The sequence below is a fragment of the Nilaparvata lugens genome, chromosome 6, assembly GCF_014356525.2.
Source record: "Nilaparvata lugens isolate BPH chromosome 6, ASM1435652v1, whole genome shotgun sequence".
NCBI lineage: Eukaryota > Metazoa > Arthropoda > Insecta > Hemiptera > Delphacidae > Nilaparvata > Nilaparvata lugens.
The window spans coordinates 18,668,380-18,682,962 of record NC_052509.1 but is presented as its reverse complement, the minus strand read 5'-3'; positions in this window follow the sequence as shown (position 1 = coordinate 18,682,962).

Sequence of the window (14,583 nt, the reverse complement as noted above, 5' to 3'; positions counted from 1 at the left end):
TATAAAAATATGGTTTTTGTTGCGAAGGAGATTCAAAAACACAATTCTATTTTAGGCTTGCGCTGTATCAGGCAGGCTATAGCGCTATTCGCTCCTATAGAAAGCAGTTGGATTGTGAAGTGTATTCGTGGAGTTCAGTTTCAGATACTGTAACTCCAACTTTCTGCCAATACATGGACTAGCATAAGGAATCATTGAAAATGTTGACATAAATCAATTTGGTGTGTCAAGGTTTATTGTCATCTCTCTTCAAATCCTGGATTTTTCTATTGAATGAAGAAACTTTTCAAATTTAAGGTTGAAAAAGTGGGTCTTATATCGAATTTCAAGTAAGAGTTGACTAAGGATCTTGAATACTCGAGCCATTGAAAGCTGTTCTCAAGTATTTCTCGCGGAATGCACTAGACACTAGAGACTAGACTAATAGTCCAGTCAAATGGTCGTTTTTCAGGAAACAGCCCCGAAAAAATTTTTCTCGACGGTTCTATATGTATTTTGGGGCGCTGAATTCGAATCTGAAATTTGCTTACACGAAAGAGGGCGGCTTCATTCCCAAAACCCCCAAAATTTCGGATTTTTTTCAATTTTCCTATTTTATCTCGTGAACCTTGAGTTTCTCAAGAAAAATCATTCTCGACAAAATTGAAGAGAATAAGATTTCCAATAAATTGAGACCTATTATAGGACATATGAGACCTAATAAATAGGACATGATTTTCTATTTTTGGGTATATCCCCCCTCCCTCCACTACTAAATTCGAAAATTCCTAAGGAATCCTGTTCATAATGAATTGTTCTTTCACGTGATGTGTGGTTTTTATCTATACTAGAAAAATATCTATGTTGTATAGGGTAGAAGTGGTAGGTTTGCATAATTTTGAAAACCCCTTGAAAAATACCCCTTTTTGGAAATTCGTAGCTTCGGAACCAAAAATGGTAGAATCCTGCGCGACCACTCAATTTATTGGAAATCTTATTCTCTTCAATTTTGTCGAGAATGACTTTTCTTGAGAAACTCAAGGTTCACCAGATAAAATGGGAAAATTGAAAAAAGTCCGAAATTTTGGGGGTTTTGGGAATGAAGCCGCCCTCTGGCGTGTCAGCAAATTTCAGATTCGAATTCAGCGCCCCAAAATACATATAGAACCGTCGAGAAAAATTCTTTCGGGGATGTTTCCTGAAAAACGACCATTTGACTGGACTATAAGTCAGAGTGTAGTGTGTAGAGTGTAGTGTGTCTTTATGATTTGACTCACTAGAGGAATATATAAAATATGCACCACACTTTTCAAGTATTGATTGACTGAGAGGGGACTATTTACCAGCTACCAGCTGCAGTAAACGCATACTTGTGTAGTGTGCAATGAACATGTAGATTGAAGAAGTGTTGAATGTAGGCCTACTGTTCTATCAATTCCAAAACTCATGCCATGTCATTTAATAATTCTGAACTCGCCGCTACTAAATTTAGCTTACCATAAGTGATGAAAAGGGCTCCCGTTGGGCGCTTTTTCAAACGTTACTATACTGAATTTGATGTAACTTCCGATTTGGTGTAATACAAATAATGTAGGAAATATTTCAATTTGAAAGTTACCATCCCACACTTGTGTTTAAAATGTTATTAATTAACAAACTCATTTAATCATGTAAATAATATTCTTTCATAAGTCGTAAACGAAAATTTCTCAAATTGATCACCAAAAATAAACATTGATGTTTTAATGGGCAAAATTGCAAAATGGGCTCAAAGAATTATGTTGTGCGAAGAAGAAATTTGTAAAATGAAAATTAACAGAAGTTTATGAAGTGAGTTGGGAGAGTCTTATTTTGAAATATAAGATATCCTACAATAATATAATATAGAGAGAGGGAATACAAAGTATTCCAATTCGGGAACTGTAACAATTAGCGTAGGGAGGGCATTATACATGAAAAGTGCAAGATGTAAACATTCATCTTGAACACTCTCTTGCAGCATCTGTGTGGACAACAGTTTTGAAGCGAAGAGCCTCTAAGCTCTCTCAGTCATTATGTTTTTCTCAATTTCTCTTGACTGGTGATAGTCTTCACTATTGTGAAGTGATAATTCATCTTGTAAATTACTTCTTAAATAATATAAAATAAGCAAGTACAACCATGTAAATAATATTCATTCATAAGTCGTAAACGAAAGTTTCTCAGATTGATTTCCACAAACTTTGCAGATTTTTAGAGGAGGAGATTGCATAGGCTGTTACAGTATCATGTTCTTAGCTAAGGGTATTTTATTAGCAAAATAGGCCAGACTTACCCTAGAGGGTGAGGACGTTTTCTATTGATAGGATCTTCTATCCTAGATAAACTTTATCTTCTTAGAAAAATTAATGATCAACTTCTTGCAAATTCATGGGTTTGTTTCCTTAAATAGTTATTTTTGTACAGGCTGTTTCATTGACAGTATGTAGATCTAACTGACTATATCTGGCTCAACCGTGGTAGGTGGAACTTTTCACGAATCACATTGATAGTTTATTTATAAAGAATTACTAGAACCATTAATTGTATCATTTTAATTCAGATACTAGTTTCAACCATTATCAATGGGATAAATACCCGAAACTAAGGGTATTATAGTCGTATCTGAATTAGAATACTGTATTGTTAAGGGTACTAGTAATTCTTCATGGATTATTTTTTCTGATTACATCCACTTACCATAAACGGAATTCTAATGAATCTGCGATATCATGAATCTATGATCCCTTTACGAATTTTTTTATACCCTCTGGATGATTTTTCAATATTAAATACGGCTATGAGCTGTCATTTCGATCTAAAATTTTGAGTTCGATCTATCCAGTTCATACCTAATGCTTCTGATTATCTATAATATGTGATAGCTACTAAACCATTCTTCAGATCTTTCAGCTCCAGATTAAATCGGTAACTTGAAGAGGTGAAAATGTTTCCACTACTTTTTTGAATTAGAATTGCATTTGAGCCAATTTTCTGATTGAAAGAATTCCCTCATCACTCTTTTGGTTATTGATAAAACCCATTCAATAGATCGAAACTGAGCTCAGTCACAGAATACAGCAGACCCAGAATTATAGAAGTTTTATCTGGCTCAGTATGGATCTACTTCCCAAGTACCTACTTTAGAGGAACGATTCGTGAAACAAAGTTTTGTTATAATTCATTAATTAGTTAGCAGTTTTACATGGTAGAGCTCAAACAAAGATAGAGAAATAGGCTAAACTGGATGTTTGCAACTTTACTATAATTCATGAATCACATCAATCAATCAATAATTGTTTCTTATTCATTCTAACTACTAAAACATTTCTTGATTGGCTACTTCGAGCCTGCTACCAGTTATTTATTGAAATATCTTATATCAAGACAACCCAATTTAGAGTTAAGCCCTCCGTTTAATAATAACTTTCTCGTGGGAGAGCACAAAATTTCATTCATCTCTGTCAGTAATATTCAAACATACCTGTATTGTACTGCTGTACTGAAATTATATACAATAATTTTCGTTAGAATCGTAATCATGTATGAAATGAACTGCCTTATCCTACTGGAATGACATTCTCATCCAAGAGTGAAATAGAGCATTCTGCTTCAATAAGGCTACTGTATAACATACTGTCAAGTGTTAATCGTGCTCATCTTCACTTCCTGAAGATTATCGCCTTATTCTCCACTGGAGTTCTTGTGCAGATCGTTCCTTGAGAGGATACTATCCATAATTGTCCATTATTACAACAACAGTGAAAACGTAAAGTTAACTTGGTTTTCAGAATCAGTTTAGAGATACTACAAACAGAAATTAATTTCAGAAATAAACTGTCGACAAACACTGAATACGGATGAAGAATGGGAATTTCTCACGTAGACTTCTTCTTCGAGAATTTCTCGATCAGCAGTCTTTTTCTCTTCCAGGATTCCTCTATCTATCCACCCTTTTGTTTCCGATAATGTTAGATGCTTTTTAAACATCAATTGCTTTCATAGGTGCCACTCATAAGATGTATTCATTGAACTCTTCTAGATGGTTTTCTATAAGGTTTCTTCAGAGCTTTCTTGGAATTGTGAAAAGACCAAGTACCAAGAAACCAAAATTATATCATTGCAGCCATATCCATGCAACCATCTCTTTTCCAATCTTATCGAAGCTCTTGCAAAGGCTTTCCACAATGGAGCTTGCTCTCTTCTCAAATTCCATAGGCTACATTGAAAACTTCAACTCTTTATGAAGTATCTTGTCCATATTCAGTTCTCTCAAGTCTAGGTCCTAAAGACATGTGTACACGAGGACTTTCTATAATATTGATCTTCCTTCTGTAGCCATGACATCCACATTCCTTCGGCACATTTATCAACAGTCCTCTCCTTCATTGGATTCTGAGTCTTCCTCAGTTTCCCTCTATCTAATAGGCCTGCCCTGTACATTAAATATTATGCATCAGGATAATACAAGAGATATTCATGGAAAGCAATACAGTATCATCTATTGTCCTCTTAATCCATTCTTCGTTGCTGCAATAGTGAACGTTCAATATTTTCATATATTTCTCTTGTATTATTCCCTCCTTGATGTCTGGCTCTACTGAGAACTCCCATTTCTGCTATCTTCGTTCGTCAGTTCATCAAAAATGAATTTTTCACACCTTTCAATTCTTTTTGATTAGGAATTGCAATAATTACTAATTTAATCGCTTTCCAAATAGCCATTTCTGTTTTATCGTTTTTCATCAACTTTCATTAAATTGCGCTCAAAAAAGTGACTACTAATAAGTTGCACTAACGCACGCACCGACACACGCGCGCGCGCACTTTTGTACTCGATTTTGGCGAGCGTTGTTGTCGGAGAAAATAGTGAAGCAACGAACAGCCGTGGAATGGAGGATGAAAGAGGAGCATAAAAGAGAATCGCCGATTATGGCGTTCGCACGGGAATTGACCGGTCGGGAAAACCGTTAGCAATAGAATGTAGGAGCGAAGCAAAGTGGGTAGGTGATAGGAAGAAGAGAAGGTGAAGAGAACGCATGCGCCGAACCAGAGCTCAAAGAGAGAACCGAGGATAGGACCGAACCATCTAGCAAAATGCATGAGGGGTGTCGGCGTCTCTCTCTTCTCCACTTTCTCACTTGCTCTCATTGCTTTGCCATCTCTTCCTTTCGGTTTATCAGCTTGTTCCGTCATCGTTGCGTTCAGCTGCTTTTCTCTGCTTCTGCCTTCTGCCTTGAGTCTTGAGTCACTCTTCTATTCCACTCTTGAGTCAGCCTGTGAGCCAGCTGGGTTGACTCTGTAGTCTGTACCCAGGCCCTGCCCTGCCCTGCCAATACCATTCCAACCCAGCCATAGAAGCCCGTTCTGATACCTCTTCAAGGTCATGAAGACCTCTCACATTTCCCGGCCGGGAAATTTCGAGCGGCAGCATTGGCAGCACTGTTCATCCCGTACTGGGAATTTGTTATCTATATTATGGCAGGGTAATGGGAGGGATATTTTACTTTTAACAGCCTTACGCCTTCTCCCCCTGCATTGGGTACCCCAGCACTTTTTAGGGTTTTATATTACTGTACTGTCTAACAAGGGAAACTGATTGAGAACTTCCCACCCCTTTCAAACCCCCACTTGATAAAATTTGTTTTTCTTATTAATCAGATTTCTACCTATTTATTTGTATAATTAGAATATTAGGAATACTGTTTTGTACCTTTTTTAGCTTCACAATAAACCTTATCTACATGATATTGTCTTTTATGTCTTTTATCTCTTTCAAATTTTCAAACTTGAAGAACTGAGAGAAGGCTTTTGGAACTTGATCATTTTAAGTCAATACAAGCTGAAAACTGACCAAAATGTCTCGATATCTCCACATTTTCTTTAAAATAATATAAATATAACCATTATGATTTTTTTCATTTTTGTATTATCTTAGCCAATGACAGTTCAAAGTACAACTACCAAGTGTCGACTAAATATATAACTATTGCCATGTTGCTACTAGTACCCATGTTGCCAAGTATCAGTCACGAATACAAGGAAAAAGAATAAAGATGAAGATGAAGAATGCGAGACAAGATAAATGAAACAAGGAAAACGAATTGATGGTGTTGGATTGATACACTTTCAAAAAACCGATATAACTGAACATGATACTGTTTCATACAATAAAAAACATTACTCGATTTCAAGAGATCTTACACAAGTATCATTTACTTCCGCATACGAATGTCACTTTAAAGTTACATCGACAATTTCCAGGGTCAATGTACAAAAAATATTTGAGTCAGTGAATGAAAAAATCCTGAAGCTCAACCTAAGTGCTTCACTTGTCCTCTGAACGGATTTTCTACGATTTACAGCCGAAAATGGCATAAATAAATAGATTTACATACTCAAAGACACATTGACAATTCGTATTGACAGTGTTAGGTAACTTGTTTTTGTACCTTATGTAGATTTCAACTGACAAAACAATTCTGCAGATGCAGTAAACAACAATATATTTAAACAGCAAAGTCAAAACCTACAAAAATTAAATGGCAATAATGTTAAGAATAAATGTAAAATTAATAATAAAAGAATAGGAATCAAAACAATTGGGTAGAAAAAATAAGAATAAAAAGTAATAAGGATTATTATGTTCGAAAATATTTAATTCTCTAAATTACACTGGCATTAAGTTTGAATTCAGTTTCAGTTCTGTTGCAATAAAATTTTCAAACACCATATCTAAAATCTTCTTAATTCCCATTCAAATTTCTTTAAACTTTGTGTCTGATAATTCCAATCTATTTGAACGATTGAAATAGTGATTATTACGATTATTAGAAATGTGGTGATGTGGTGTAAAACTTTCCGATGTGATGAGGTCAATGCCCGGGCGTGAGACGTAGCCAAGTGGTGGGGATGACATGATTAGATACGCCATAAATAGATACGATACATACCATGGTTAAATATAGCCAAATATAATAAATTTTCATTTCGTATTATTTTCTGTGGTCAACTTGTAATGCATTATTTTATCATTGTAATTATTGCAGAAGTCATTCTACATACTGGTCGTACTATTACATATGAGTATATAGTGAGAAATGCAGTTCAAACTATCAGTATTTCTGTACTCATGATAAGAGGTAACATCAATGTTTCCTATGCATTAGCCATGCTGGCAGTTTAAAGTGAATCTCGATGTATAGTATTGTAGTCTTTTTTGTATAGTTCTGTATTGTATTTATAGTATACTGTATTATAATTGTAGTATTGTAGTTTATGTTTACTACATGAGTTTACAGTAATGTATACATAATCGAAAATTCATTCAGAAAAGTTTGAATGGTTGGTAACGTCACACTGAAAATAAAAAAATTGTAAAAACAGAATACAATACTTGTGAATGGAATGGGAGTAAATGTTCATACTCAAGTCAGAGACAGCGATTTATCTCTGGTAGAAATGTAGGCGGCACAAAAGTTGGGAAAGCTGAATGAAAATAGAGGATTTCGTACTCAGACAAGACGGACGAAGCACTTCAAACTTTCATTCATTGATTCGTATGGCTCCGAAGGCAGCTGGCTGTTTCGATTTCGTATCACAGCACTGCAAAAATGTAGATAATTGTCCAAGTGGGAAACTTATCGCAATAGAGAGCTTTTGAGGTTCAATTCTCTCACTGAAGTTTGTAGATCGCTCTACAACAACGCTCTATTGCATTCGGATGCGTTTATTGGATCACTTTTGAACGTTTAATTTGACGCTTTTATCCACAACCACAATCCATGTCCATCGTATATGAACAGTGGCCTACAGTAATATGAACTCAATTGGTAATCAGGTTTGAATAACTTTCATTATATTCTATTTATACTTTACGTTCAACTACGTCTAGGATAAGGGTTGTTTGGAGTTGCAATGTATGCATCATATAGCATTTGAATTTGAATAATAGAATAATATCATACTAGTATTATATTATTTTCATATAAGTCTAATTTACAGATGGAAATTACTGAGATATTGCAATTATTCAAATGCTAATGAATTAATTATTATTACGAAAATCCAAATTAAATGCTGTAGATCACACCGAAGACTTCTGCTACTGCAAATATGTCCATCTAGCTGTTTATCCTGTTGTCAATATTCGCAGTAGCAGAAGTCTTCTGAGTGATTTACTGCATTTAATTTACTGCATTTAATAATAATTATTGAGTCTAATTTACTTCAACTATAAGAAACTGAAGTAAATAAGGTACCGTTTTCACAGAGGCCAGACAACACTTTTTTTAAATGTGTATAGTGTTAGCTGCTACGGCAATGTTACGCTCGATTATACGGTAAAACTACGCTCTATTATAGTAAAGTTACGCTGGATTACGGTAATTCAACAAATAACTCTTCGCTGCTCAAGAGCACAACTTCTATTTTGTATTGCATTTAAATAAATATGATTACGCCGTTATCCGTTGAAGCTATTTCAATTCGGTGACAGTTATCTAATCATATTATGCCAACATAAGCGAGTTAAATATGGCTACCAGGCGCTCTTCCAGTGTGTGGGTGAGGTTGTTTTATAAAAATCAATATCTGGGTACTGGTTGGCTGGCAGTCTACTGTTGGTGGCAGGCAGCATGTCAGCATTGGGTGAATGGGAGGCGGAATGCTGTCAAATTGGAGGATCTCACTATAGCAACCCTTTTACTAACCTGGAGGAGTATTTTTAATGAGCTGATTTTCCAAGCCATCCAACACTTTGATCTGATCCCCATGGAAGCAGCAATCAATGCCATTAGAAGGTGGTGTCAATGGCATTTGACTTGATTACTTACCCCGCCAAGTAATTGTGCAAATCATGTTGCTTTCATGAAACGCATCTTTCAAACAGTTATGTTCACAACATGTAAAAGTGAGGAAGAAGTGTCGTGAAATCGTCTGTCTTTTAAAGTACGGTACGGTACACATTTTTCTTTGGGTGTCGAAATGGGGAATTCTTCATTCATGTGATTGAACTAACGAACGTAGTACCTAGTACTCAAAGAAATATTTTTTGCGTAATGCGTACTTCGATAATGATTGTATTCATTGAATACATTGATATTTATTTATTCAGTCATGTACAATCTACACTTATGTGAGAAGGCACAACAGGCATATGCCCAAAACTGTCCCTCCTCAAATGTTTACTGCAATCAAAATTAAATTGTAGATTAAGCTATTATCACTTATTGTAATAACAATTTATTCTTCAAAAAACCAACAAACCTTCAATCAAAAATAGATACAATGAACAACTAAATCTCACAGAATTAGAAGCAATTATCCAAAAAATCTAAATTTCGAATAAACAAGGAAAATGTTGAACCGAAAACTTCACAGGAATATTGATGAATATTCCATAATGTAGGCATATTTGTGGAGTTGGTATGAGGGAGAGTACGTCGAGAGTATAATTAGAATATTTCTCTTCAACAGACTTGCTTTTTTACATAACAAAACTATTCAACATCAACATCCACAAAGAAATAAATAAATACACTTGAATACAGTCATTATTCCTCATTCAACTTGTCAAAGAAAATGAATTTTGCAGTTGTAAACAGTAGTGTAGTAAGACTATCCAGGAAAAATGAATAAACTTCTCACAAATTATCTGAAGTCATCAAAATTCGTTTTCCATTAAACATTAAATGAAATATCTAAAGCGGAATTGATTGTTATTGATTAATGTCACGAATACTGGCTTATATTAACGAGTAATCAAATTCCTATCCATTCATATTGAATACAAATCCAATTGAATGAATATGTATAATCAAAGGCAACGAGTTAAATTTAACAAATTGTTTTTAAAAATACGATTTTTCACTGATTATCATACACATAATAATAAAAAATTGTAAACTACTTCATTCTATTTTTCTGTGGTAAAGTGTATAAATTAATTTAAAATTCAATTATTATGGAAGTTTCCTCACCTCAACTCTGTCAACATCTTATGCATGTTTAATGGAAATCAAGTAAAAAATAATCAAGTGCAAAATTATCAAAGTTCATTCATCAAAGTAGAATCATTGATGAGATCCTCAATCCTCATAGTACATACCAAATTCTCAATGAACCCCAACCCTGATTCATTGTCACAGGATGATATATTTCAAGTTGATTTAAGTTTACAGGAAGGAAAATTCAAATTATTATAATTCGAAAAACATTTCTGTACGTTTCCACGTGTTTTGGTACTTTAAAGCCGCTTAAACAAATCCAAATTTCTTCAAATGGGAGATTTTGAAAGACTCTATCTTAGAAATAATTTGAAATCCATACTCGTAGTTGCTTCAATGTCTTCAGATGGCTTAGAATCTTGCCTATAACTACCCTTTCCAAATATTGTTGAAAATTTGTATGTGATTTGATAGACTTCACAACTGACAAGATACAACCATAGAGAAGAGATAGCGTAAGTTGTCTTCCAGTAACTTGTATCAATTGTCTCTGATACAACTGAGCTGAGCTCTATTCCTATACCATTATCTTCAATCATATACTAATAATTGAAAATACAGTATTATTTTATTTCAAATTATGATTAGTTGGCTGGTACTACATATAAATTTGGAAATATAACTTGAAATATTCTGGATACCAATAACTGGTAATTTAAATTACTCTTGTAGTATAATTACCGTATGCAGAGAGAATTGAATGTATTACTAGAGTAATGCTATGATACATTATATTTTATACACTCTATAGAACTTGTTGTTTTAATTTCTAATTATCTAATCTAGAAAAAATTAAGTGATACGTGTCCTGCAATATTTAACTAGTTATGTAATCACTTATTATGCTACTTCACTTGTTTATACTTGGCATTTTTCAGTGATTATCGTATTATGTTTCTTGTGCAATAAATAAAATTGGTTTGATTTGATTATAACTTGAGATAGAGTATTCTATTAGAATATATTATTAGTTATATTCTATGTAATACATAACTTGTGTTTGTTGTGCTACTGGGGTCTGCTGTAACCTGTAACCTATATCATCCCTCTTTATCAAACGAGCTGAACCCGATGCACGCAGAACAGGTGCTTGCAGCGTAGTTCGGTTGACAGACAACTGTGATAAGTTTCGCTCGGGTTTTGAGTTTGGTGGCAATGGCCTTGCCTGTCATTCGGTCGCCTCTAATTTGTGGCCTGACCTGGTGACTGGGTCAATGCCGCGCCGCACTTCGCACACACTCAACAGAGACGGAGTGTTGGGATTGGGAGACGGTAGCGCGGTGGCTATTATCTGTCTACGGAACAAACAGACCGAATCAAAGGCAGGCGGCGGGAGTAGAGAGTGCGAGCAAAGTCTAGTGATGCTGCTGAAATCATCTGCTCACCCCTCAGCGGCCGAATTTGCATACGTTCCCTTGCACCTAATAAATCAGGACCTCTGTGTTCCACAATTACTGGCCGTCGCTGCGTCAGCGTCATTACTATGCGGAACTGTCTAGCTCCACGCATTAAACAAAGCTATTTCTCCCTCTTTGCCGATGTACAACCTGTGCCAGATCCGAATATTTTTAGAGTTCCTTTGTTGTTGAACTTGACCAGCCTCAAGGTCCTTGATTATCGATTGCTGCCATCTTCCTAGTACGTTCAGTCTGGAGATTAGAGAGGCAACATGCGGCTCCCTCCCCTGATAAGCAACTCTGCTAACTGTATACACCGTACTGAGTCTGTGCCAGCTGAGTAATTTTTATGTAGTGTGGTGGATACCTATTTTGTGGTGTGGCGATAATGTTGAATTTGGTCCAGCAAGTTCAAATTGGAACTCATGACTCAAATTTTGTCATTAGATTGCTTTTGAATTATCAAAGCAAATCGAAGTTAAATGCTGTCGACCACCCTGAAGACTACTGTTACTGCAAACACTGTTTTGACAACAGAGTGAAAAACCTAGGAGGAAGCTCGATAGATCTACTATCCAAAAATCAGCATTTGATCAAATGCAATTCCTCATTTATACCCATCAGTAGTTGGGGATTGCTTTTACATTAATTTAAATTTGCTGAATATTCACGGAAAAATGTTATTGTTGAATTTTTCAAACTCAAGGTTCAAATTTTAAAATTGTGTCATTTGGACTGCACATGATTCTAGCAAGTTAGTTTGCCGTTTCATCGATTTATGTGGTTGACAATATACAAATTCATTACAATGTGGAGAGATGCAACAGTTATTCACTCAAAAATGTTAAAATTAGAATAGAATGAAAGTGAAAGTGAAGTATATAAGTTATTGTCTATTTCACTCACTTAATTTGGTGGTGGTCAACTCACTAAAGACTACCATAATTGTCTACTCACTATAGTTCCTGATCGATTCAATCAATATTCCAATTAAGTGAGAACCCGACACTATCATACGATCAATACAATACTTTTAAAATATGTTTTCATATCATTACAGAAATATTTCTAGATATTTTACGAATAATTTTCATACTCTTTTAGTACAATAATCATCAAGAAACATGTCGAGTTCAAAATGTAACTGATTATCTATTTATGTTTATGTGTTTGTTTGACAACGCTACTTATGTTGAATTTTATCATGATACAACACATTTTTAATGTACGATACTTGGTAGGCCTGCTCTATTAAGAATTTTATATATTTTCCAGTATTTGCTTGATATTGTGTATTTTGAGAAATTGAATATATATTTAGTTCAAATGGTCAAGTTTGAAGTTTGATCGCCTCTTTTTGGCAAGACATGAAGATTATGCGTATTTAGAGCTCTCGAATTCATATTGACAAACTTTGTATGAAAACGTTTATCTATCAATTACTGATATCGTATCATATTCTGAGATGAGTATACCAAGGTTAACACTCTCAATGCCAGTTTAGATTTCTGTATTATTACATAAACCGCAGTATAAATTAAGCCGTTTGTTGAGAGCTGTTGTAACATAGAAAAATTAAGTAGTTGAGGGAACGTAGTGAATTATTACTTTTGACTTGCGGCTCGAATCGTTGGCCGTTGGTGGGTTTGCATGTTCAAAGATATCTTTTGAATGTTTTCACAAATCAAAATTGCAAATGTCAGAAAATTTTCTTTAGCGTACTTGAACAAGCGCGTTCTTAAAAATGGTTTATGAATACATCCCTTGAGAGCTCACATAGTGATTACTATTTTTACTTGTTTAGCTGCGTTTACATCAAAGTTAATAACAAAATGTTTATTTCTCCGTCCTTATAGATTCTATTAGATTGAACATAACTTATCATACACATGATGAACATATGTGTTTGTCAAGCTCCGTTCAATCTAATAGAATCTATAAAGACGGAAAAATAAACATTTTGTTAAAACGTTGGTGTAAACGCAGCTTTACAGAACTCACTTTCTCCATTTGAACTGTTATCTATAAATATTACCAATATTCTTCTCAACAAAGATTATGTGTCCGGAACTGATGTTTGAATAACACAAAGTAGCTATTCATTAATACTGTTTACGTTTACTTATCAACTTCTCCATCGGTGATTGTTCAATGAGTCAACGAAATGAGTAATGAAATATTAGTAATCACTCAGTTATCTTTCAGTGCATACAAGTATGCATCGATCATAGATCATTTACTCTTTCTACCATAGAAAGGATTTCACCTTCTATGTATTGTAACGGTACTTGTAACATTCTCCTATAGTGAGGTCCACGTTGGGAAAGATAGGGGAAAAACGTTGCCGAACCTCTGTCTTGTCAATGCCTTCTATAGACGGTAGCAGATACAGGTTTAATGATGTGATATTAACTGTTCTTTCTTGTTTAAAATAATCAATTATATTTTATTAAGCATAAAATTATATTTTTTAATAATTAATAATGAATTTACATAATTAAGATGAATTATTTTGTTTTCCTTTTTGTGTAGTTGAGAAGTTGATATTGTGGTATTCATATTGAATGGAAAAGACTAAGAAATTGTCAAAAAACCACTGATTTATTGATAATTAGAAAGACCGGTTTCGGTTATTACACCATTGTCAATCTCTGATAAACTGATCAGAATTTTGAATTTTGTTTATCAGAGATTGACAATAGTGTAATAACCGAAACCGGTCTTTCTAATTATCAATAAATCAGTGGTTTTTTGACAATTTCTTAGTCTTTTTCATACAAAATTATCTTGTTAATTAATTATTAATTCTACATTGCTGAAAGACGATCTGGCAACAGAGCAAAGCGAGAAAGATAGCGCTATCCGCTTTGTTTGATGAAAGACAAGGATAGCAATACCATTGCTAATCAAACACTGTCTTTATAACGTTGACCTCACTATAGTAACCTCTCTTTCTACCTGTATTGTGTATTCGATATTCTTCATGCACTCCTCGTTGCTCTCATTATCTTGTTTATCAAATTGAGGTACTACAGAACTAAAAATGAAAATCAGAAGCAAACTAATAATAAATTACAAAACCAATAATGAAAATCAATTCTACTGCAATGAAAATTTTTGCGATTCAGTTGCATATGGAACCGTATTCACTATGCTAGATATTTTTTAAATATATTATTGAA